Raw genomic sequence first — 25,272 nt, forward strand, 5'->3', positions numbered from 1 at the left:
GGTGAGTATTAAAAAATAATTCGTCCCCTAAATTAAAGGGGGGGTTGAAAGTTTATATGGAGATAAAGTATACTATTGCTAATAAAAATATAAGTTATATTAAAAATATAGTAAGATTTTTTCTTGATTTACAAGTGGGGTAGTAAGTTTATTTCTATTTTATTTATCAACTAGTCGTTGCCCGCGGCTTTGCTTTTTTAGGTGTTGCTAATCAAGCGTTATGTATATAGCTGGTTATGTCTTAGCAGTCTTCCTTGAAGTTCAAGCTTGAATTTTCATTAAATTTAGTTCAGTGCTTTGGCTTTGAAAAGTAGCAGACCGACCGTGTTACTTCCGTATTTATATTAGTATAGATATAGAAAAACAAATTCTAAGAGCTTGAATTAGCCTTCTATTTAATTAGATTACAATATTTATAGCAAAAGGTCGTAAGGTTACTGTTAGAAACTACCGAAAACTTACATTGTGGAAATGAATCCAAGATAAGTTAAACTATACTATACTAGTTACCATTAATAACTCTAATATGAGTAATTCCATTATTGTATATTGTAGGAATATAAGTAAGTTATGATACAAAAGGCTGTACTTCGTATTCGTTGATTTCCAGACAAGATATATTAAAATTTAAATGTACTTTAGTGGTTTACATTATGTTTTTTTTTATGGCATTGTTTGGCGGACGAGCATATGGGCCACCTGATGGTAAGTGGTCACCACCTCCCATAGACAAAGGCGCTGTAAGAAATATTAACCATTCCTTACATCACCTATGCGCCACCATCCTTGGGAACTAAGATGTTATGTCCCTTGTGCCTGTGATTACACTGGCTCACTCACCCTTCTAACCGGAACACGACAATACAGAGTACTGTTATTTGGCGGTAGAATATCTGATGAGTGGGTGCAACCTACTCAGACGGGCTTGCACAAAGCCCTACAACCAAGAAATAAAGTAATTAAAATGTTGGAAAATAGTAACAACTGAGTTTCTTACCGGTTCTTCTAGATAGAATCCACATTGTGAATTGGTGGTAGCTTTACATTTATACAATACTGTAAGACGATTCAAAACTGCTTATTAGATTTGATCCAAACAATTAACAAGAGAAGTTAAATACTAAAGCTTATCTTCCAGTCATTCTTACTTGGTAGGAAAGATGCATTAGCAGCCCGTAAATGTCCCACTGCTGGGATAAAGGCCTCCTCTCCTTTGAGGAGAAGGTTTGGAGCATACTCCACCACGCTGCTCCAATGCGGGTTGGTGCAATACACATGTGGCAGAATTTCGTTGAAATTAGACACATGCAGGTTTCCTCACGATGTTTTCCTTCACCGCCGAGCACGAGATGAATTATAAACACAAATTAAGCACATGAAATTTCAGTGGTGCCTGCCTGGGTTTGAACCCGAAATCATCGGTTAAGATGCACGCGTTCTGACCACTGGGCCATCTCGACTCTTAGGAAAGATGAGTTAGTGTAATTAAAATATCTCAGATACTATTGTAGTACATTGGCGTTAGAAGGAACGTCTTATACTTTGGCTAAGTCGTAAGTTAGATCCCAAATCAAACTTAAAGGCAGTATAAAGGTTTTGAGTTTTTCTGTCACTAAACTCTCAGTGTCAGCTTAGAGTTTGGGGGTTAACTAACTGTCCCGTGCTGGACGCTGACAGTGGAATGGCCAGTGGAAGGACAATAATATCAGCACTTGACTCTATTTCTCTCAATGGTTAGGCTAAGTGCAGGCCCATCTGGGTAGGTTGCACCCACTCAGATCTACCTTCAAACAGCAATATTTTGTATAGTTTCAGTTTGAAATGTGTATCTGCGTAACTACAGATACAACATTCGAAGCATCTTAGTTTCTCAATGTTGGTAACATTGGTGATATGAGCAATGATTAATGTTTTGCTTTTTCTTAAGGTTGCTATATCTTTTGGCAGTGATACCCATTAAATAACAAACACATAGCATAAAAATATTATGGCTGCGTTCATCAAAATCGGTATATACCATTTCTAGTGCCATATTTATGGATAGACGCGCCCGTATTTATATCTCTATATAAAAGTCATAGCCTATTTAATCTGTGTATAAATAAAACAGCGAGAATCCATTATTAAAACATAATTATTTTATATAATGATTAATAGTGGATGACGTAATTGATACCTACAGATCGTAGTACGTGTACATATAGATGGTTTATTTATTGGTCATCCAACAGTGTGTTGATAAAGGTTCTAATGAAGAATGAAATTTGTCAGTACTTTTCTATAATAGGATACGAGTACCTACACGTTTACATAACTATTAGTATAATAATTGGTACTTATGTTACATTAAATATAATGTACTTTAGTAAACATATATTTCAAAATTTATTTAAATATGTGTAACAGAAAAATGCCGTATTGTTATGTATTGTTATTTATTTTTAGGGAGAAGGCTTAGAGCTTATTCTACCGCGCTACCGCTATGTGGTTAGGATACACATGAGTTAGACGTTCATCCGACATATGTTCCTCATGTTTTCCTTCAAAAAGAGATGAATTGTAAACACAAATTCAGTTGCAAAGCGCAATTATCCTGTCGGATTTACGTGTTTAAGTCACTGAACCATCTCGGCGCCATAACGAAGATTTTATATTCAATATTAATTGAAATCATAAGCAAAGTTAATAAATAATGTAAAAAACATACTATTTAATAACGTCCAGAGAATAATGGAATGAAGAATATAATTTATAAAACGAATATAAGACAACCATTAAAGATATAAGTCTTAAGTCATTCTTGAATTTTTTTATCGTCAGACATACATATACATTTTCATGAAGAGACCAGTTACGACACACAGACCGACTAATCGACGTGTCAAAGCTATTCCCCTGCCAAACAGTAAAGCCGACCTAAAAAATGAATTCTGCTGTGTCAACGCGACGCAGTAACTGTCTTTGTGTTGCATTATTTAAAATCCTTATTTATGTGTGGTTACGTAATGTGTAAAAAAAAATAATAAACTTCGTTATAATATTGAGTGTATGTGTGTGTTTATGTGTGCGTCGCTTTGAAAAAAAGTTGACTAAAATACTGTAATCTGTTTTAGAGCCTATTTTACTGAATAAATGTTATTAAAATGTTATAATAATATTAACAAATACAGATTTAATAGTATTATGTTTTAATTAATTTAAATATTCCGATTTAGAAGAACTCCGAAGTGTTGCCAGTTAAGCTAGATATTTATTAATTAGGCTTGGCAATATAATTCATTATTTTAATTATATATTCATTATTCTACGTTACATCACAACCAATTAAAATAAAGTCAACGTGGCTTTATTTTAATTATAATGTCTGATCAGGTGGTCAATTTGCCATTGTGTTATTATTCGTGTAACTTAACTTTTCAAACATTCAGCAATCCTTGGTTTGAGGACGTATACTTTTTTATTTTCCCTTTATAAATGTTTCCATTCTCATATCGTGTACTTGAAGTCTTAGTACGTTTGAGTACATTAACAAGACTGCGAGTAATAAAAAAACAGCCTCAACGCGTTGATTATATAATTTATCTTCTTTCTTTATTAATAGAATTGGAATTGAGAGAGGTTTGCTTTGATAACACGACTGAAATGTAAAGCAGATTATTGTCGTAGAAGTAGTACTTATTTGAGTGCTATTTGAATTCGGCTGTGTATTTGGAATCGTAGTCATATTTAAATTGAAAATATTTTCATAACAATAGTATAGATTGGAATTTGAACGTATTAAAGGTTAACGTTTATATTCATCAGTGCACTAATATTGCTTTTTTTTTTACTTGTAAGTTAATTAGCGTAATATGTTAGCACAAAGGTCATACACAAAAGAGTTTTTATATTAGAATTAAAATACACGTTTATTCCTAGCATACCGAATTTAACGTATAATATTTTCATGTCTAAATAAATGTGAAGTTAGTATTTTTTAAGATCTTATATTTATTCGAGTTTAAACGAGATATACGGATAACAGCGTCTTGTTAGGGGAAAATAATTTTCTTATATGAAATTTTACGTAAGATAAAAATATTCCTCAGAATCTTATATTCAGTTGAGAAAAATAATGGCTTATCCATTATAATATATTTATATAAAAATATATACTAATATTATAAATGCGAAAGTTGCTCTGTCTGTCTGTTGTTTTTCACGTACAAGTCAATATGAAGCTTGGACCTAAAGAACGGACATAGGTTTTCTTTTAAGCATATCACCTGAAGACCAATCCCTTAACCATGAGCGTAGCCGCGGTTGACTAATAGTACCTACTACATCTATATAATACAATAATATTCCAATAGGCATGTGTTTTAGCTACAAAAAATGGCCCAGTGGTTATAACGCGTGCATCTTAACCGATAATTTCGGGTTCAAACCCAGGCAGACACCACTGAATTTTCATGTGCTTAATTTGTGTTTGTAATTCATCTCGTGCCCGGCGTTGAAGGAAAACATCGTGAGGAAACATTTAACAATGGTTTCAACACAAGCTGAGTGGTTTACCAATTTGGGCATCACATTCTTTCCTGTTTTTTGTCATTTTGTATATTTTTTATTTTATTTTATGATTTGTACAATGTGTATGTCCAAATAAAGAGTTTTTGATTTGATTTGATTTGATTTGAAACCTGCATGTGTCTAATTTCAAAGAAATTCTGCCACATGTGTATTTCATCAACCTTCTCGTTAAAGGGAGAGGAGGCCTTAGCCCAGCAGTGGGAAATTTTCAGTAATGTAGGCATGTGTTAATATTCTATTGTACCTACATTATGTTTAATATGAAAGAAAAACACACTTTAACGGATAGATTACTTGAAGTTGATCGGTAGGTTGAGTGGGCTCAGTGTACTACTTTCGTAGTGGGGTTCTAATTTCAAATCTCATATGTGCTTTGATATTAAGTAACATACATACATACAGAACATAATCCTTTATGTAAATTACATAAATAATATTACCCGCCCACATGCAGTTACATTATCCTTTATAATATATCTATTGAAAGTATTATTATGTGCGCCTACTTCGCTAGTTTTATGGTTGATAAGAAACTGCCAACCCTGATGTCCTAAGTTCATATCCAGTAAAAAACCGAGTGTTTTATTCCAGGAATTACGAATAGCAATCTGGATATCTAAATTTGGATGTGTTATACTTTCCCGTCTCAGATAGTACGTAAAACAGACTATCCTGATCCTGTTCTCTTGGCAGTTATACTGGGTGACCGTCTTATTAGACTGTGTGAGTTTACGTATTCACTTGTATTTTATAGTAACTCCTACGACATCGTTATCGAGATATAGGTCTTGAATATTTTATTAATTAAATCTAACGTTATATATAACATAGATACTATAACATATGATGGTTTAAAAATTATGCCCCAGGTGAGGATTGAACTCACGACCTTAAGATTATGAGACTTACGCGCTGCCTACTGCGCCACTGAGGCTTATGAAGGAGAAAATAAAACTAATCAACTGTTGAGAAAATTGTATTACAAATGTTAATTAAATTATTAAATACATGTGTTGTTTCAACGATGTCGACAAAATTATCGATAACGAGATTGTAATGTAACTATAATATTGTAGCGTCGATAACATTAGAAATTATTAAAAAAAAATATGCCCCAGGTGAGGATTGAACTCACGACCTTAAGATTATGAGACTTACGCGCTGCCTGCTGCGCCACTGAGGCTATTGAAGGGTTGAAAAGATTTCTTCATCCTTAGAAAATTACTGCACACATTTTATCTTCCACTTTTTTGGGTATCGCATTTGATTCATGATTTAATATATACTTCTATACTATACTAAACTAATATTATAAATGTGAAAGTAACTCTGTCTGTCTGTCTGTCGCTCTTTCACCGCCAAACCAATGAACCGAACTTGATGAAATTTGGTATGAAGCAAACTTGAACTCCAAGGAAGGACACAGGCTACTTTTTTGCCCAACACATGACAACCTACCCCCCTAAACACGAGCAAAGCCGCGGGCGACAACTAGTTTAATATAGATAGTCAGACTGCCTGCATCTGATGGTCATTACCATCTATAGATTAAACTACTCAGTTATATTATCTACTCCTTAAAACGCTAATGCGTCACTTTTGGGAAGTAAAGTGCTATGCCCCCTGTGCCTGTAGTTACACTGGCTCATTCGCACTTCATACCGGAATATAAAATACTAAGTATTCTTGTTCGGCGCTAGAATAACTGATGAATGGATTAATGGATGGACTTGCACATAAATATACTACTAAATATTTCGTAGTCATATTTTTGGCGATATCCGTGGTCGAGTAGTGTGTACAACGGTTTTCATGGGTACGCCACTCCGAACCCCGGCTACGATTCCCGGCCGAGTCGATGCAGAAAAAGTTCATTAGTTTTCTATGTTATCTTGGGTTACGTTACTTCTGATTTTCCATAACACAAGTGCTTTAGCTACTTGCATTGGGATCAGAGTAATGTATGTGATGTTGTCCAATATTTATTTTTTTATAAAATTGTCAACGTGTTAAATTATTTAAAGGAAAAGTCATCACTCAGTCTTCGATCGAGACGATTCGATGCTTATTCCACTACTTGGCTCCAATTCTGATCGGTGACAGATTTTCATCCAACATCATGTGTTTCTCTACGAAATTTTCCTTCAACGTCGAGATGAATTTGTGAATGTGATTGTTCAGATTTGAATTCACTATCCTCGATAAAGCTGCAGGGGGTCTGCAGTTGCTCTAACCACTCGGCTCTCGTCAAGTTTAGTTATTTATACTCACTGAGGGCATTTTGTCATATCATCACGATCGACATATTTTTTAACACTAAGACCTAATTGTCATTAGCAAAGATACTACTGGGGTTGCTAGTCATATATAAGTAGAAAAACCCTTTCATAGGGACTCCAAACGAGTTCAAAATTTATTTTATGTTGATATAAAGTGTCGAGGGTTGAGAAATATATATATAAGGATATATATATATATAAGGATTATAATATATATTATAATCCTTTCAATAGCCTCAGTGGCGCAGTAGGCAGCGCGTAAGTCTCATAATCTTAAGGTCGTGAGTTCAATCCTCACCTGGGGCATTTTTTTCATGTCCTCTTCACTACTATGTTATAGTTACATAAACTAATTTTCTATAACTTTGTCAACGATATAACATAACATTCGTGATAAAAAATTCTCAGGGGTTGAAAAGTTTTATCATATCATTCACAGCCTCAGTGGCGCAGTAGGCAGCGCGTAAGTCTCATAATCTTAAGGTCGTGAGTTCAATCCTCACCTGGGGCATATTCCATTTTTAATTATGTAATGTTTAGTTTTTATTTTAATTACCTTTTAACTAAATTATATGTTTATAATTAAATGTTTGTATACACTCTGATTACAATACAGGTTAATAGGAGACCGTGTCTCGTGGGTGTCGTACCAACTTATTATTTTTATATTAAGATCATTCAACATCACTAATATGTAGCATCATAGCAACATACAGAGTGACGGAACCATACGACCAGCGAAGCAAAAATAGGGTTGGCGCCAAGCAAGCGCCGTTAGTCCACCAAATACTATAGTCTTCTGTGCTATATTATACAGCAACAACTATGTGAAATATATGTCCTGTATTTGAATATATATCGTGTTCGTCTGCTGTTTAATCGAATGACGAAATGACGGCTTGGGAGTAATTTGAGAAATACTTAATAATACTAAAAGCTATCTTTAGAAAGAAAGGCATTTAAATAAAATTCTGTATATATCCTGCTGTTAGACTAAGATCTCCTTAGTTTATAAGCTAGCCATCACGCTTCACCAACGGGGTTGATATGGACACGTCGATTATACTCCAATGCATCCAGTTACCTTATATTTTCTTCAACTAACCAATAAAAAGATTCATTATAAAGACAAATTAATCTAATGGAAGTACAGTGCTTACGTGGGTTCGAATCAAAGATGTTATCTGTCTTCAATGATATTATTATGCGAACAGTACCAGAGAACTCCTCTAAATATAGTTATTATTTTCATTTCAACGTAAGTGACTTTAAATTTAATACGTTTTACGTATAAAAGTGTCATTATGTGTACAAATAAAACCGATGGTCGTAAAGCGAGGGAAGAGAAAATAGAAGAAAAAAAATAACCCAAACCTATATATGTACATAGGAAAATATAAAATACGACTAAAAAATACATAAGAGCAACAAAAATATATTATTCTCAAGACGAGTTGGCACACAGGTGTGCTGTGTTTGTGTTAGTGATGTGTGGATGTGTGCGAACGATGCTTGCGACGGGCATGGAGAAGATTTAGAGCTTGCATTTTTTTAATTTTATATTTACTCACATAAATAAATTAATACGGAATTAAAACTGATATTATGGCAATAGGACTTGATATATCCTTAATTATTGTCAATGAATGAGTGAACGATACTTATGTACATATACAACAAATTAAAACAAAGTTCTTACAATTGAAAATTGTACAAAGTATTTCAATGACAGAACAAAAATTTAATTACGTCACTCTTAATAATATATTTTAGAATACTCTGTACATAGAAAATCTATGTACAGAGTATTCTAAAATATTTATTTAAAGTTCGAATTAACATGAGGTTTATTTATTTATAGTAACTGTTTACATAAGATTCTTATTGTATTTATTTATAAACTTGATATTTACATCAGCCGTACGTTGTTTTTTATTATAAAGTTTAAAAAAAATGTACTTTAAAGTCGTCTCAATATATTTCTAAAAGAGCTATTCCTAGACCGAATAGACGATGATATGTATGTGTGCGTGCTTGCACCTTCTCGTATGAAGTATTGACATGGATGTCAGAAATGAATACTAGACTAGATGAGATTAGATATAATGTTTTTCATTATATCCATACATAGAAATATATCATCTGTGATAAAAAATAATATGATAAAGACAACATAAATAATTACACGTAGGGATTCCTGTAAGTTTTATTGGCAGTGGATATACTTTTCATAACATATCTTAACAGACTTTAACATTACATATAGAATCCTTGTAGTTAAAGTTGACGTAAGTATAAAGCTCTCACTATTTTTTTTATATTACTAGTAGGCGGTTGAGGTAATGGGCCAAACGATATAAAGTCACGAAAGACATTGGCGTTGGCGCCGCAACTCTAATGCTCCACCAACCTTGAGAACTAAGGAGTTATGTCCAAAACGGAACACAACAATATTTAGTATATTAGTTTGGCTGTAGAATATGTAATGAATGGCTATCTACCCAGACAAGCTTGCAACAAATCCCAACTACCAAGTTACTTGAAATATATATAACGCATTTATATGCGTTATATATATTTGTATATATTTATATATATAGGTATGTTTTTCTTTATGGCTTGAAATGCGAAGCATCATAAATTATATACATGAACACTCAGTAACGCTAGCAGATTTTAACTTGCCATCGTTTTAGATCCACAAGTCCCATCCACTAAGTGGTTCGATATTTAGTTGTATGCTATACAATTTTTAAACACAGCTACAAAACAAAACCATTTGTTTTTTAATGCTACATCCAGTAAGCAAACATTTTTTTTCTAATATCTACGTTACGCACACATATTCAACTTTCACGTACATATATGTAAGACCTCATATCGTACTTACGACCTTCTTTCTTAACAACCAAGAATATACTCCATTGCGAAATAAAGGCGCACTATCTGAAGTTTGTACTACTATTACGGATAAATAAAACAAAAAAAACCTCAGCAACAGTCCGGGGACTGGAAGATGGACTGTTCATTACCGTGCCTCGGGAAGCACGTCAAAGTATTCGAAGTAGTCAAATTATGCTCTCATTGGATTACGAGATAGAGATAATATATATTTAGATGTAGATTGGCTGGTAATACTTGAGATACTTAGCCAATATCGGATAGGAACCAATGAACATCATCTGTATACTATAAAAGCTAAATATAACTCACTGATTAATCACGAAGTCTTAGAAACTCTAACACCTACAAACTTGAATTTTGACAGGTAGGTTCCTTATATATGTGTTACATCACACATTACGAATACAAATATAATGAACCGTCAAAATTAAATTATTTTATTATTATTAGAATAATTTAATATGTCCAATTGAAGACTATGATTATTTTAATACATTTTTTTATCAAGTTTTGTTATCAACCTTAACCGATGCAGGGTTTGAACCCGCAATCTCCACTGAATTTTCATGTGCTTATTTTGTGGTTATAGTTCATCTCGTTCGACCGTGAAATAGTCTACAACATGTGTATCCACCAACCCGCATTGGAGCAGCCTAGTAGAAACTGCTCAAAACCTTCTCATCAAAGGGAGAGGAGGCCTTAGCCCAGCAGTGGGAAATTTACAGGCTGTTAATGTTATGGGGAAAATATGTTCAAGAATATATTTGAATAGTGTTTGCGTATACTTTTTCCGGCAGGATTTGTAAACTAGAGCCTCGTACGGTCAGAAAATGCATAAAATATTCTATGAATTTATTTCAGAGGATTTCAAACATTGCTGCAAATATTGTACGAATCTTATCGCGTGTATTTTTTACTACTTTTTATTTCTTCCGGACCGAAACATGAAAACCTTCGAAAACTTTGCTTTTTTTTTTATTAATTTAAACGTTGATAAAGAGGTTAACCTTATTTTTACATTTATACTTATTTCGTGAAAATAAGTTGTAATATCACAAAGACTTACTATGACAAGAATAAAATGACCATACACAATTTAATGGTATATTTTAATTTGCAATCTGTTGACTTTATGTTTGAAATGAATATCATAGATAATTTATATTGCTTAAATTTTAAAACGAATCTTATTGTAAATTAATTATATCACAAGTTAGATTTGTTTTAAATTCCAATATTGCAATGAAAGTCGAGTGAAGTCGTCATACATGTAATACAATTATTATGTTTTTCTGCTGACGGTCCTCACTATCTTTCTTGCTATAACTTATAGTTTCGGATAATGCATTAGAGAAGTTCTTTATGGAATAGAAAATTCTTATATCTATGTACGGTAGGTATTTTATCGTGTACCGTCCATTATAGTACGAGTGTCTCATTTTATGGTTTCATTTAAAAAAAATTACGACATTAAAATATTAATATAACTGGCTGAATAGAATTGGCTGTATAAGAAAGTATCTGAGTCTATTGTAAACGAAATTTAAAAAGTTCAAACGCTGTCAATTGTTTTGAAATTGTTATCAGGTTTTCGTGATTAATATATAATAATACTTTCTCATTTAATATCCATATATAAAGTTAATAAACTTTCAAATTGTGTAAGTATACATGGTGACTTTACTGAACGAAAATAATAATAATATAAGATAAATTTTTGACAGTATATTTTGTAGTTACCGTCCGCCATATTGAATGACAATTTTTTTCCTCTATCGAATAGAGTTTCCTAAAGTCGGTTAACATATGACAATTGGATTGAATACCGTGTGTCAAAGAAATAGTATCATATGACTTCGCTTTATTTATATACCTGGGAAGCAAGATATAAAAATATATATTTATATGAGGAAAAACGTTACAAATAGTATTATTTACTAAGATGTTATGTCCCTTGTACCTGTAATTATACATCTCACCTTTCAAACCGGAACAAAACAATATGAAATATTGCGCTAAAATTTCTTATGAATGGATGGTACCCACCCAAATGGTACCTCATACATGTATTTAAGTGTATATGATGAGTTTCTTGCCAATTGTTGTTATCTATACAATCAATTATATCAATTAGTGTGACGTTTTAAATTTGTTATTGAATAAAATCTACTAAATTCCATCCAAAATAATTCAACCGTGACAATATCAAAGAAAGGAACTCCCTTAAAGTCGGATAAGACTTTAAGGGAGTTCTTGAACTTGGACGCTCAAGTAAATATTGCGCAACAAAAACTTATCTATATAACAAAATACTTAATACGTTTCAATGTTTACAAATGATTTCGATCGTCGTATAGTTTGATTGTTACATCAAATCGGGTGCAGTCAATATCGTTAGCGGTTCACCGCAACCGGATGACCATCACCGTTGCAATCCGTGGTTTCCATTGAAAATAATTACTGTTGAGGATGAGGATGATTTATTTGATATCATATAACATATACATATAAAAAATTGTAATAAAAACGTGTGCAGTTTGTTTTCGTCGATTTCCATGCAGGATAAATTATTAATTCAATTGCGTTTAATTATCTATGTAATTTGATTGTCGGAAAAGAGTAGTCACTGAGTTATTTATAGGTTAGGGCGGATAAATGGGCTACCTGAGGGTAAGTAGCCACCTGATATTATTAAAATATTAACCATTCTTTACATTATCAATGTGCCACTAACCTTGGGAGCTACTCGTAAGATGATATGTCCCTTGTGGCTTGTGGATTAAGCCTTCAAACCTGAACACAACAATACTAAGTACTGCTGTTTGGCGGTAGGATATCAGATGAGTGGGTGGTATCTACCGAGACGGACTTGGTCAAAGCCTTACCACCAAATAACTTCTTCTCGGTAGAATCTACATTCCGAATCTTTAGTAATTTTAAATATATCCTGGTTGGATACATTTGATTTTATTTAAAATAATAAGACTAATATTATTAAACGTAAGGAAGTAAAACTGTGTGTTTGTTTGTTGCGAGTTAATTAACAGATTGTAATATTAGTAGTGATATTCTACTCTCCTCCTCAGAGTGCTCGAAATCAATCTGCTAGTGACATCGGATTGATGCGAGCGAGGGAATAAAAGTGCATCTGTATTTTGTGCTAAATCTTGCACTATAGGCAATAAAATATTCTGGGCAAAGCGTTCGTTTTTACAATTCAAAGTCGAGATTATTTAGTAGCATCCATTCTCAACTAAAATTTAGTGAAAATTCCAATATTTTTATTGAAATATACATACATATATATTATGTCAATACATTGATTTCGTTTATCGATAGTATGCTCCAGTATAGTTTGATTTATAAAATGATAGTTTATTACAATCAATCAAGCAAGTGATTTTGCATAGTATTATAGTAGTATTATTATGTAAAGTAACCGGCTAAAAGTAGTACCTTGTCAATTCCAATAAGAACTTAAAAAATCATATTAAAAAATAAAATTGACTCATTAAATTAAGGTCACGCCTAAAAATCTATTAAAACCGAAACATAATCAAATATAAAACAATTTCTTAGAAAATTTCATTATGGCCCATTCAATTTGCCGAACAAAAAATCGCCAATCCAACGAGCCCGAATCAATTCATTACAGCCACCGTATTACGCCGAACAATCATCATTAGTCGTCATAAGCCGAAAACAATAATAATAAAGATAAAAAAAAATTAATAAAAAAAACTCAAACCATTAACGGGGGAAAAGATGTAAAAAACACGGCCGACGGCGGGAAAAAGGAAAAAGTTCTAAATTCAAAATTCGAGCGGAAGCCGCGCGGCGCGGAACGAATTTCGATATCATTAGCTTTTTTTATCTGTTCGCCTCATTTGGCGGTAGAATCTTTATTAGAACTATTTGTTTTATTGTTAGATTATGTTGTTACTGACTCTTGTATGGGTAATAAAGATATTGTATAGCTTTTGAGTAACTATTGGATTCTATTACAAATTATGGGCTTAAAATACAATTTTAAATAATTAATTACACGTATAAATCTATTTATTTACTAAGGGGCGCCCCTCCACGTCCAATTATCATCGACTTGCATTAGCATGAGTGACGTTCGTGGTTACAACATGCGTTAGTGTGCGTGAGACGACTAAGAGTAAAGACAGCAAATAAATACAAATTAGATTGTATTTGTTAAGTTCATTTTATTAAAAATCTATTTATTTAACGTAAAGAGGTGCGCCTTAATATTGGTTGGGTGAATTCAAATAAAATTTGACATTGAAGTCGGTAACGTCAATGTTGAATACTTTTTTAATCTATACGACTGTTGTAGAGAAAATATATGTTTGTTTGTGATCGATAACTACTGACCCGATATTAGCAATTATTTTGTGGAATTAGGCTTTCAGGCCCGTACTCAAGGACGACTAGTCAACTACGCAGGACAAATGATAGTGCACAAACGTATACGCAGACACAGTTGGACTTTATCCTGCACTCACATCAGTTGAAGACAGGGCAGGCACATTGAAAACAGCTTACTCTTAAGAAATATACTTTCAACAGAAATAACATCTTCATATTTTTTTCATTAATAATAAGATTTGAGACGGATAAAGCCGCGGGCACATTCAGTTGCTTATAAAAAAATATATTTAATTTACGACAAATGAAGCGATGTTACCAGTATAGCTAAAAAATAACGATTATAACAATAATAGTAGTTTATCATAATAACTGCAACTGATGCCGCCGGCTTATCTTCTGAGTAATTTTACTAAGCTATATCTAGAAAAAATATGGAAATTAGCGATAACAAATCAATAGTAATATCCCACTGCTGGGCTAAGGCTTCCTGTCCGTATGAATTTAACTGAAATTAGACACTTGATGGTGTTAATGGCACACCTCACGATTTTTTGCTTCGCCACTGAGCACGTGATCAATGATAAAAAAAAATTAATCACATGAAATTCAGTGATACTTGCCTGGGTTTGAACCCTCAATCAATGGTTTACATGCACGCGTTCTAATCACTGGGCTGTCAGTTTTATAAAAATTATATAATATTATAAATAATTAGACACAAAACACGGGAGCGCAGATGAGTGTCTGTATACTCCCGTGAATACTACGGACTGTTACTAAAAAACCCAATGTTTTTTTTTATCAGACCAAGGAACTAGGGACGTGCTGCCTTGTTTAGCAACTAGTCCAACAAAGCAGTCAATAATGAATAATTATTATTACTAATAATAATACTTCACACAACAAATATAAACAAAACAAACGGCGATTCGAAATGCAGACGATCGTCATCAACCCATTCAAGTTTAAAGCGAAATTAGCACCAAGCCGCGGTGTCGTAAACCTTAACATATTGACAGCTGGGCCGGTTGTTCTTTCATTTTACGAACAAACAAACGTGTACGCTTCTTTTGTGGGAGAAATTCTGCTTTTATACTTATTTTTTCATATCTGCTTTATTATTCGCTCACGGATTCTCTTGCTTTTTTAACGCAACACGTTACAAAGACTATGTCATAAAAATTGGTACTTCAGATATACAAAAGTCATCAGGCGTTGACAATTTTTAAAGGTCCATGTGACAAAGCATTGTTCCGACGTAACTAATAATTTTAAGTATTATTAACTTTCTGATAGTATACCTTTAAAAGATATAAATTCTCCTTTTTATCATAAATATAGATTCCGTTTTTGATTTCATTGTGGCGAAGCTCAATCAGTGATAACCGTATAAATAAAACCTCGTTCTTTAATTTATTATTTTAAAATAAATTCCGAACTTTGAACGAGGTAATTCGAAATTCAAAAATCTGTTCGAATGCATTTCAAAGACTTGATTTTTACAATCGCGAGGCGTTACCGCGTAAAACATATCTGGTCAGTCTTTATGACTTCTAAAGTTGCCAGTTCATTATTGGTCATAAATAACGTGAATATTTGTAACGTGGGATATCGATACGGATAAACAAATACGAGTATTTGTTAAAACTAACAAAATGTTGTACTAAATTGACAATGTATTTAATGTGAGAAAAAGGGTAAATACACTTTTTTTGTAGGCTTTATATTCCGGACCACTGCCAAATTCTAATTAATTATATAAAATAAATACTTAAAAGTATTTATAAGAGCTCACTTGAATAAAGAATGATATTCAAATTTTCATTCGTTCCATTCCATTCCATTGGGTTCCAACTAAACAGGAGCGGCGTTGCAAAATTTTCGTTTTTCTTTTTTAAAGGTAAAAAAATATTAAGAGATTCGAAATTATTAGTAATTAATAAAATTTAAAAGCAAAGCAAAAGTATTTCCTTTGTTTAATCATGTAAATTCTTGTAGAGCGCTGTGTAGTTCTTATAGGCACCTCACACTTTTTCTAGACGCCCCATAATTTTCTAGCACCATACAATAATGCTTTTTAGTGTTGTATTTTGGTTTAACTTTCCAGTGTAACTACACGTACGTGTTCTAACAACCCCAAGTTGATAGTTCATTGATAATTTCCTTATAATTTACACTCCTTAGAAGTAAGTCCGCCTGTCATTTTATACAACCAAACAGCAAGACTTTGTATTGTGTTTTTAAAAGGAAAATTACCTATTGTTATTATAAGCCCATGGTTTTAATGGTTGATATTGATGGCATCAGAATTTTATTTACATTTTTTTTTTATTCTTCAGATAGGCGATCTGGCAAAAAGGCCATCGTATGGAAAAAAAAATATAAAAAAAGATACAATTTATTTTGGAAATTATTTTGAATATAACAATGGCTATCACTTTTTAAGGATACAAAAAAGGACGTTTGAATTTACTACGTTCTAGGTTTTATATAGTTTTGTTTAGAAAAACGCCATCTACCTTGCTATTTGAGAACGAACTCTAGATAACCTAAGTTAGACTAGACAACATATATATCTCGTTGGAAACATATATACGTATATGTACATATTATATGAAAACATGCATTATTTTATTATGACTTAAGTATAATTGTACATTAACATAATTTATACCATTCATCATCATCATTAATATTAATAATTTATTATCACAATAAATATATATATTAAGTTTATTTAAGAATACAACGTATCATAAAAACATTATAATTTTTTAAGATGACAAATTTCAAATTTCATTCAAAATATTTTAATTAAATAAATCACCATGTATATATATTATAGTGTTAACTATATAAAAAAAAAAAACTAGAATAATTGAATTCTAGAATTAGATTATAATTATGCACACATTTATATGTCTATGTCATGATTATGATCATCAACAGGTGGCTATCATGCGTCATCAATTCTAACACTCATCACACTACACAATCAAGCGACACTTCAAAACATTAATATAAAAATAAATAAATATAACACTCACGTAGATTACATCGTCCCGGTTCAACTCAACGTTGTTACCAAAATAATCCAAAAATCAGGAATCTCGTTCGTGTATCGTTTGCATCACGTTTTCCCCCCAAAACTAACAACTTAACTCCCGAACAATCACCAAAACATAACCTACACACAAACGAACACTTAGAAACGTTTCGTCGTAAGAAATAAATGATTTAACACCATATTTCTACCGATGAACCCTCGAAAGGTACCCAGAAACAGCCAGGCTCGCAGGCAAATTAAGTCAATACGTAATTAAAACTGGCACAACGCACACATACAAAGGATCGACATAAAAATGCGGGAGAGGAAAAAAAAGTATAGGTTTAAAATTTACCCGGTATAAATTTGTGTTTTTTTCCCTTACCTACTTATGTATAGGGACATGCGCAGTAAAGGGTTAAGTTGTTGCTATACGACCGAATAGAAAAGTCTTTTACCTTCATATATTTGTTTGTTAATGATGATTTTTTAATTTTGTCGGCTTATCGCTCGTAATTAGTAGTATGTTTTGTTCATTTTGGAGGTGGCGCTAGGTGTCTCGTCAATAAAAGAAAATCCTAACCTCAATACTTATTTCAGGTGTCCTGGGACTGTTTTCAGATTACTATTCAAAGTTAAGGTTTAATTCCGTGTATCATTAAAATGCAAGTAAGTAATATTTTTGAAAATCGATATAAGTATGTTAAATACAAGTGTTAATAATAACATTAGTGCAATATAATCTTTATAGTACAACATTAAGTAAATGTATTTGTTTTGTGAAATAATTTCATTGTTCAATAAAGCTTATAAAATCCATTCATTTATATAAAGGCCAATTTTATATGAATACGCTTTAAACGAATTAAAAAAAAAAACATGCTAACCTTTAAACATGAACTAAATAAACGTTATAATAGATTTAAAGTATATTAAGCGATGCGTGAAAATAAAGATAAAAAATGTTTAAAGAAACAAACTGTTTAATTAAACTCAATGAAAATGCTATTCAATTTGCCATAGTAAGTCTCATTAATGCAATTTAATCATAAATTATTATTTAATTTATAGATATTTTATTTCAAACACTATTAATTGGCATGTTAAACAAAGTTCTTTGCTTAACATGCTTTTATTATTATATATAAATTAAAAAAAAAAAAAACATAAGCGCTAACGCCATCTGTGTGGATTTTCTAGTAACTGTTTTTCAGGCATTTTTTTCAGCGGAACGCGACTTCATAAAAAACAGTGAGAGGGCGCTATTGAATGGGGTTTTTTCAGGTAACCTATTTGAACAATGAAAATAACAAAATGCATTTAAAACGTAGCAACATGCAGCGACTAGATTGTACTTTTTAACATTAAATTAAATTGACTTTAAATCGATTTACGGTAAACGAAACGAATCAAAGTTTGTTGTGCGATTTTTTAAAGATTCAATTTTTGTTTTTTTTTTTTTTATATACAGATAAGATAAAAATAAATACCGGACAATTTAACATTTAAGAAAACGTTGTTAGAGTTTATTGCAAGTAAAAAGTCGATTAAAAATATAGATTAGCAGGGTAATTCTATACAAAATTATATAAGTGGATAGTAAAATAGCGTGAAATTAGTATTCGTTCAATAAGAATAAATGCTTAAATTCTTCAGCTTCAACGTAACATTAAAACACACGTGGTTATAGTGCATACTTGATAAAGTACAATTTGGTTTGATTTGATATATTTTTCCTTTTTTATCTTTTTCCTTAATTTAACCTTTATTTTAACAACGTCTCCTTTGCTCGCTTTTAATATAAGAGAAAATATATAAATAAAATTAAATAAAGCGAAATATAAAAATTATTATATTATAAATTTCAAACATGTTTGATTAAACATAACAGTACATGGTTAAAGGAATCCAACATTCAGCCTAAAAAAAAAACAGTATTCAGTTAATGTAAAAAATAAATAAATAGAAAAAAAAACGTCTAAAACATTTCTTACCACGTTCGAGTTTTCACATAAAGCTAAACCCGCCAAAGACAATAAATCCACGTTGTCTTGCGTATCGTAAAAAAATAGCCAATTTTTCTTGATCACCAACAACCCCTCCGTTACTTGCCTGTGGCCTATTTTATCTTTGTTCGTATTATATTATTGCCGTCGTTTAAGTCTTTGGATTTAAAAATAAAAATACTTATGAAATTAAACTGTCGTGACGTTTCTAATAAAAAAACTATATAGAATATAATCCGTCAAAGTTGAGAAGAATAACTTAATACGTTTAAAGTATTTAAATACTACTCATTGGTTTTGTGGCCAGCTTGTACAGTTACAGATTAGGTCGCGAGTTTGAATTACGTGTAGGCAATCTAAAAATCTCAATAGTAAACGGGACAATTACAAGTTGGTAATATTGCGTTCCTCTGCTTCGGAAACAGTGAAAAGCGGTGTCCTTCGCCTGATTTATATCTGCTTGTGTAGAATTGTTATCTTATCGAACTACGAAACTAAGATAATATAAAGAAGAAATGATATATTTCCCATATACTTGTATTTTTTAGCATTAGCAGCCCGTAAATGTCCCACTGCTGGGATAAAGGCCTCCTCTCCTTTGAGGAGAAGGTTTGGAGCATATTCCACCACGCTGCTCCAATGCGGGTTGGTGGAATACACATGTGGCAGAATTTCGTTGAAATTAGACACATGCAGATGTTTTCCTTCACCGCCGAGCACGAGATGAATTATAAACACAAATTAAGCACATGAAATTTCAGTGGTGCCTGCCTGGGTTTGAACCCGAAATCATCGGTTAAGATGCACGCGTTCTAACCACTGGGCCATCTCGACTCAATTGTATGTATACAAATATTATTAAAAAACGCGCAAACTTTTAGCTCAATGTGTACTTGAAGTATCTTCAATTACAGTTGAATCATTGTGATGTTTCTTTTCAGTTTCTAGAATATCTTTGTCCAAAATCTGAGGTTAATACCTCCTAAGCATACAGTTTTACTCTAATCTTTAGAAGTGCGAGCTCTTTGTGACCGCTAAGTCGCATGTTTTCTTGGTAGTAGGGCTTTTCGAAGCGCATCTGGGTGGGTACTAAGTACCCACCATATATTCTACCACCAAACAACAATAGTTCATTTTGTTATGTTCCGGTTTGGAAGGTGAGCTAATATAAATCGGTACAAGAGACAACGGCTTAGCTTCTAAGGTTGGTAGCGCTTTGATGGTATAGTTACTTTACTTTATATGTTATTGTACACCGCAAAGAGAATAAAAACAAGGATACAGCCTAAATTAAAGTAGAATACAATTCCTATCGCTACATAGCGAACTCTTCCAGGCAACCAACCTAATCTTTAATATTTATTACAGCGCCAATGTCTATGAGCGATGGTGACCACTTACCATCAGGTGGCCCATAGCTTATACTACTTTTGGTCTTTAAAACTATCATTACTGGCAGAGTTTTAACCTCAATTTATAATATACTATTTATTTATTTTACTTGGTTTTAGGGCTTTGTGCAAGCCCTAAAACCAAGTAAGGAAGGGTGAGTGAGCCAGTGTAATCACAGGCACAAGGGACATAACATCTTAGTTCCCAAGGATGGTGGCGCATAGGTGATGTAAGGAATGGTTAGTATTTCTTACAGCACCTTTGTCTATGGGCGGTGGTGACCACTTACCAACAGGTGGCCCATATGCTCTGCCAACCAATGCCATAAATATATATATATATACACATATATATATCAGGATATAAAAGTTAAGCATAAATAGAAGCGTGACTGCTATTGAAAATAAAAACGAATTAAACTCCATCAAACTCTATCAATACTATTAGAATGATAACATCATTAATAATTCAAAAATTGTTAACATTAAACTCTAAATTTCACAATTTACTTCTAATTCACAATATTAACCATAAGCTTTAATATAAATAACATTTATATTAAATAATTCTAGCTATGTGAATTAGCCTTAAGTAATGCTTAGACGCGGCACGTGCGAACTACATACCTCATTCCTATTATATATGTATGTTGAGTATGTTTTCGTGACAACTGATAAATATTGATATAATATGATTTAATACACGCTGCTTGCTGCAACTTTGTCCGTATAAAGTTAATATATTAATGTTTATTTATTGTTTTATTTGTGATATATTGTGACTTATGTCTTGCTTCTGATAGTTTTTATGATGTCTGTCAATAAGTAAAGTAATGCTTATCTGAAAACCGGGTTTGGTTATGAGAGACCTTTGCATGGAATTGTTTCCTGCTCCTCTCTTTAGGTCATCAATCCAAATCATTGATCACTGAACTTTCCGTTGTCTTCATTCGAGTATATTTGCTTTTACAGTTCCTCGAATGACCCCGTCGACTCTCTAGCTTGCTAACTGCAAGCTAGGGGTACCATTTACTTACCAAATAAAGGACCACCACGCGGCTATCGTATATATAGCTATGTTCTGGTTTAGAGACTACACTTAGATCTTATAGCCACCTGTGAATTGACGGCGTAAGAATTTAAAGTAAACCCTTAGATACCATTAAGTATTTGATTACATCTACCTAATAATAACACTATACTTAAACTGAAATTCCTTTATTAAATATAGAAGTATTAAACTTACTTATTGATTGTCAAATCAAACACTACCACCGGTTACCACTACCAAAGAAAATGTATAATAAAATGAAATATGTTTTTCTGTGTGTGAATTCATATGTGAGTGTGTTAATTTCATAGCATTGATTTATCATAGCCTAGTATGACTAGTAGCACGCTGCTCCACTATGAGTTGGGCATTTGTGTCAGTTCTATAACGTATATATATAATATTTAAATAAATTCAATATATGTTATGTTAACTTAAGCCTTGAGATAGTACACCAACAAATTGACGTTATTATCTTCTCGATTTATATTTATATTATATATTTATATACTTACCTATATGTTTTGAACGGATATATATATATATATATATATGGATTTTTTGATTAATGACAATATTTCACGCCAAACGCCATGCAATAATATGAAGTCAAAAATACAAAACTTAATTTAAGTCACCCTTACAAACGCTTTTGAATGATTCTATTGATTAAATAAGCTTCGGTTCGAAGATTATATTTACTGAAAAGAAAAAAGTCACTTGTCAATGGAACTAACCTAGAGTCGTTTCAGATTGCTACTCTTTAATTTAACAGTATTATTAACGAAGTCGACATTTTAAATAAGCAATGTAATATTTATAAGAACGTATGCACATTCGATGAATTATTTTGGGATATATGACAATTGTTTCGTATGTAATTGTATTTTTAGAGACAGGTGATATGAGAGAAACAGAAAAAATGGTCCTCAAAGGCAGTCTTATCACTTTTAACGATCTCATACGGATAGACTGTGGTGTAAGAAGTTTCGTATAACAATTTATTAATAAAAAAGTATAAATGTAATATTTATTAAAAATCATGTTAGATTCAAGCGTTTCCATAATTAATAACAATTTCAATTAATAATGCATGCTTATCAATCACGATGATAACCATTATCAACCACGATCAATCGAAAAACTCTAAGCGTAAAATATACTTGGAGTTTACGCTTGACGACGTTTGGGATTAAATCTTTGTACAATTGTGAAAGATAGATGCAATTTTTATGGTATGTGAATGGTAGATAATAATATAATATTAGTCTCCTCTATCTCGGCCACGACGGCCGATCAGAAGATAGTGCGAAAACAATGCATGAACGCAAACAAAGATTAGTACTCCTTTTTCCTTCACTAACACAATCCGATAGAGCGGTAAATCCGAAAAGACCTGAATCAGTTCAGGCGTAGGAGCAATGGCTTTATGTGTTCTCCAAGGCGCACAATCCAAAGAACCCAGATCTCAGGATGTGCGGTCATATAATATGTGAGTATTCAATTGAGTTAGATTTTTTAATATTTTTTTTTAATAAACGTTTCGCTATAATTGTGTAAGTGTGCGTGTGTGTTTGTTTATTTGTGCTGGTGTGTGTGTGAAGACCACGAGATTAAGAAAGAGTTCAAACTCCGATTGTAAGGTTTCAATGAATACAGTCCATGCGTGTTTCAAGTGAGCGCTATATTGCCGTGTAACAGCGTCGTGTTTGTGTTACCGTTTTCACGTTACCTAGAAACATTCATTAAATTAATTTCTTAGTATAAATGTCACGTAAGCAGTATGTTAAGTTGATATGTAGCGCGGACATTTGTTTTGATTTATTACGTTATATTAAATATTTATTATACTTATATCCTACGATTCCTGATGGCCTGGTGGTTAGAAGACGTGAATGTTAACCGATGATTCTGGGTTCAAACCTCAAGAAACCACTGAATTTTCGCGCGGCAGCCAGAAAAACATCTTAAGGAAATCTGCATGCTTTTACTTATTTGTTTCATTTACATAATTATATTTAAATAAATTTAAATTTAAATATTGGACAACATCACATACATTGCTCTGATCCCAAGTAGCTAAAGCACTTCCGCTATGGAAAATCAGAAGTAACGATGGTATCACAAACACCCAGACCTACGACAAAATAGAAAACCAATGAGCTTTTCATCGACTCGGCCGGGAATCGAACCCAGGACCTCGGAGTGGCGTACCCATGAAAACCGGTGTATACACTACTCGACCACGGAGGTCGTCAATTATATGTTTATTGGTGAACTAAATTTTTTTGTGTGCGTATCTTTATGTGTAATTTATGTTTCTATTGTAAAAACATAATAAAAAGGTTTTTTTTTTTAAATTAAATATTCCTTGTTTTATATAAAAAATTATCGAATTATGTTCAGAGATTTGTTTATAAATATAATATAATTTATATATAAGTATACAAGTTACGGAGTTTCTAGTTATGAGTAAACTTATATTGACCCGCCTTTGTTTTGAACCTTTTTAAGTTTAAGTCTTAACAAGGCACTCAAAACCTATCAATATTTTTATATTAAAAAGGAGTTGATTCTCAACAATACATTAGTGCTTTGATTGTGATTAGGTTGTGGTTGGTCGAAGGGGTCTGTCTTATAACAAATTGCAAATTAGTGCTATTTATATCTAAGTCGGTAAATAGTAATTGACATGAAATCTTATATAAAAAGGTACGTATTATAATCTTGAATACTCGTTATTTATTTCAATATAAATCAACACACGAAATTGTGTATTCTCGCGTTCTACATAATTTTATGCTCACCCTACTTGGCAGGATGCCTTAAAAAGAGGTTTTAATTGAAATATGCCGCCGAGTTCCATATTACTGTGAAATGAGGTGTATAAATGGTGAGCCAAGAATGAATCAGTAGGCTTTAAGATAAACTTACTCATTTTCTAATGGAAAATCTGTGATATTTGCAAAATTTTATTAGCTTGATATTGCTAAGTAGAAATACTTTCAATTTAATTGGACCTTTATTAAAATTTGATAGAAATACTGGCAAATGGGCAACCTGATGGTGAGCTTAGTGTCCATAGACATGGTGCTGTAAGATATACTAACTAACTCATACATCGCTAATGCGGCAATTTAAAAAATCGTGCTCACTCACCCTTGCAACCAGAACAACAAATGTTTTAAGTATTATCGTGTGAGTTTTAAGTGTTATTGTGATGGTAGAATATACGATGAGTGGGTGGTAGGTACCCTTTTAGTTGCAACAGCAGATTTGCAGTTGCAGATATTTATTTATATTTAGCCAATGTCACGTGGAAGACAACATTTGGTTATTATTTAATTATGATTTAACATTTTGTCAAATCAAATCAAAATATACTTTATTCAAGTAGGTTTTTACAAGCACTATTGAATTGAATAGTCATTTAACAAACTATATTATATAAAATTACCACCGGTTCGGAATGTAGATTCTACCGAGAAGAACCGGCAAGAAACAAAGTAGTTACTACTGCCTTTTTTTCATTTAATATTTATTGGATTTAATGTGATATAGTTTAATTATTCAAAGAGTATGTGTAATTTTACGCTTTACGAGTTTTAAAATTAAAGTAATATTACATTTGACTTTAAAATAATTT

At 32.2% G+C, this 25,272-nt stretch overlaps 4 non-coding genes across 4 annotated transcripts; 2 read left to right on the forward strand and 2 right to left on the reverse strand.

Annotated features, from left to right (window-relative positions):
• Positions 1-5,430: 5,430 nt before the first annotated feature.
• Trnam-cau lies at positions 5,431-5,503 on the reverse strand. Its single transcript has one exon. It is a non-coding gene; the product is annotated as a tRNA-Met (tRNA).
• A 176-nt stretch (positions 5,504-5,679) lies between these two features.
• Trnam-cau lies at positions 5,680-5,752 on the reverse strand. Its single transcript has one exon. It is a non-coding gene; the product is annotated as a tRNA-Met (tRNA).
• A 1,329-nt stretch (positions 5,753-7,081) lies between these two features.
• On the forward strand, positions 7,082-7,154 carry Trnam-cau. Its single transcript has one exon. It is a non-coding gene; the product is annotated as a tRNA-Met (tRNA).
• Positions 7,155-7,286: 132 nt separating this feature from the next.
• Trnam-cau lies at positions 7,287-7,359 on the forward strand. The gene has a single exon. It is a non-coding gene; the product is annotated as a tRNA-Met (tRNA).
• Positions 7,360-25,272: the final 17,913 nt, after the last annotated feature.

This window comes from Vanessa atalanta, chromosome 25, assembly GCF_905147765.1.
Source record: "Vanessa atalanta chromosome 25, ilVanAtal1.2, whole genome shotgun sequence".
Classification (NCBI taxonomy): Eukaryota; Metazoa; Arthropoda; class Insecta; order Lepidoptera; family Nymphalidae; genus Vanessa; species Vanessa atalanta.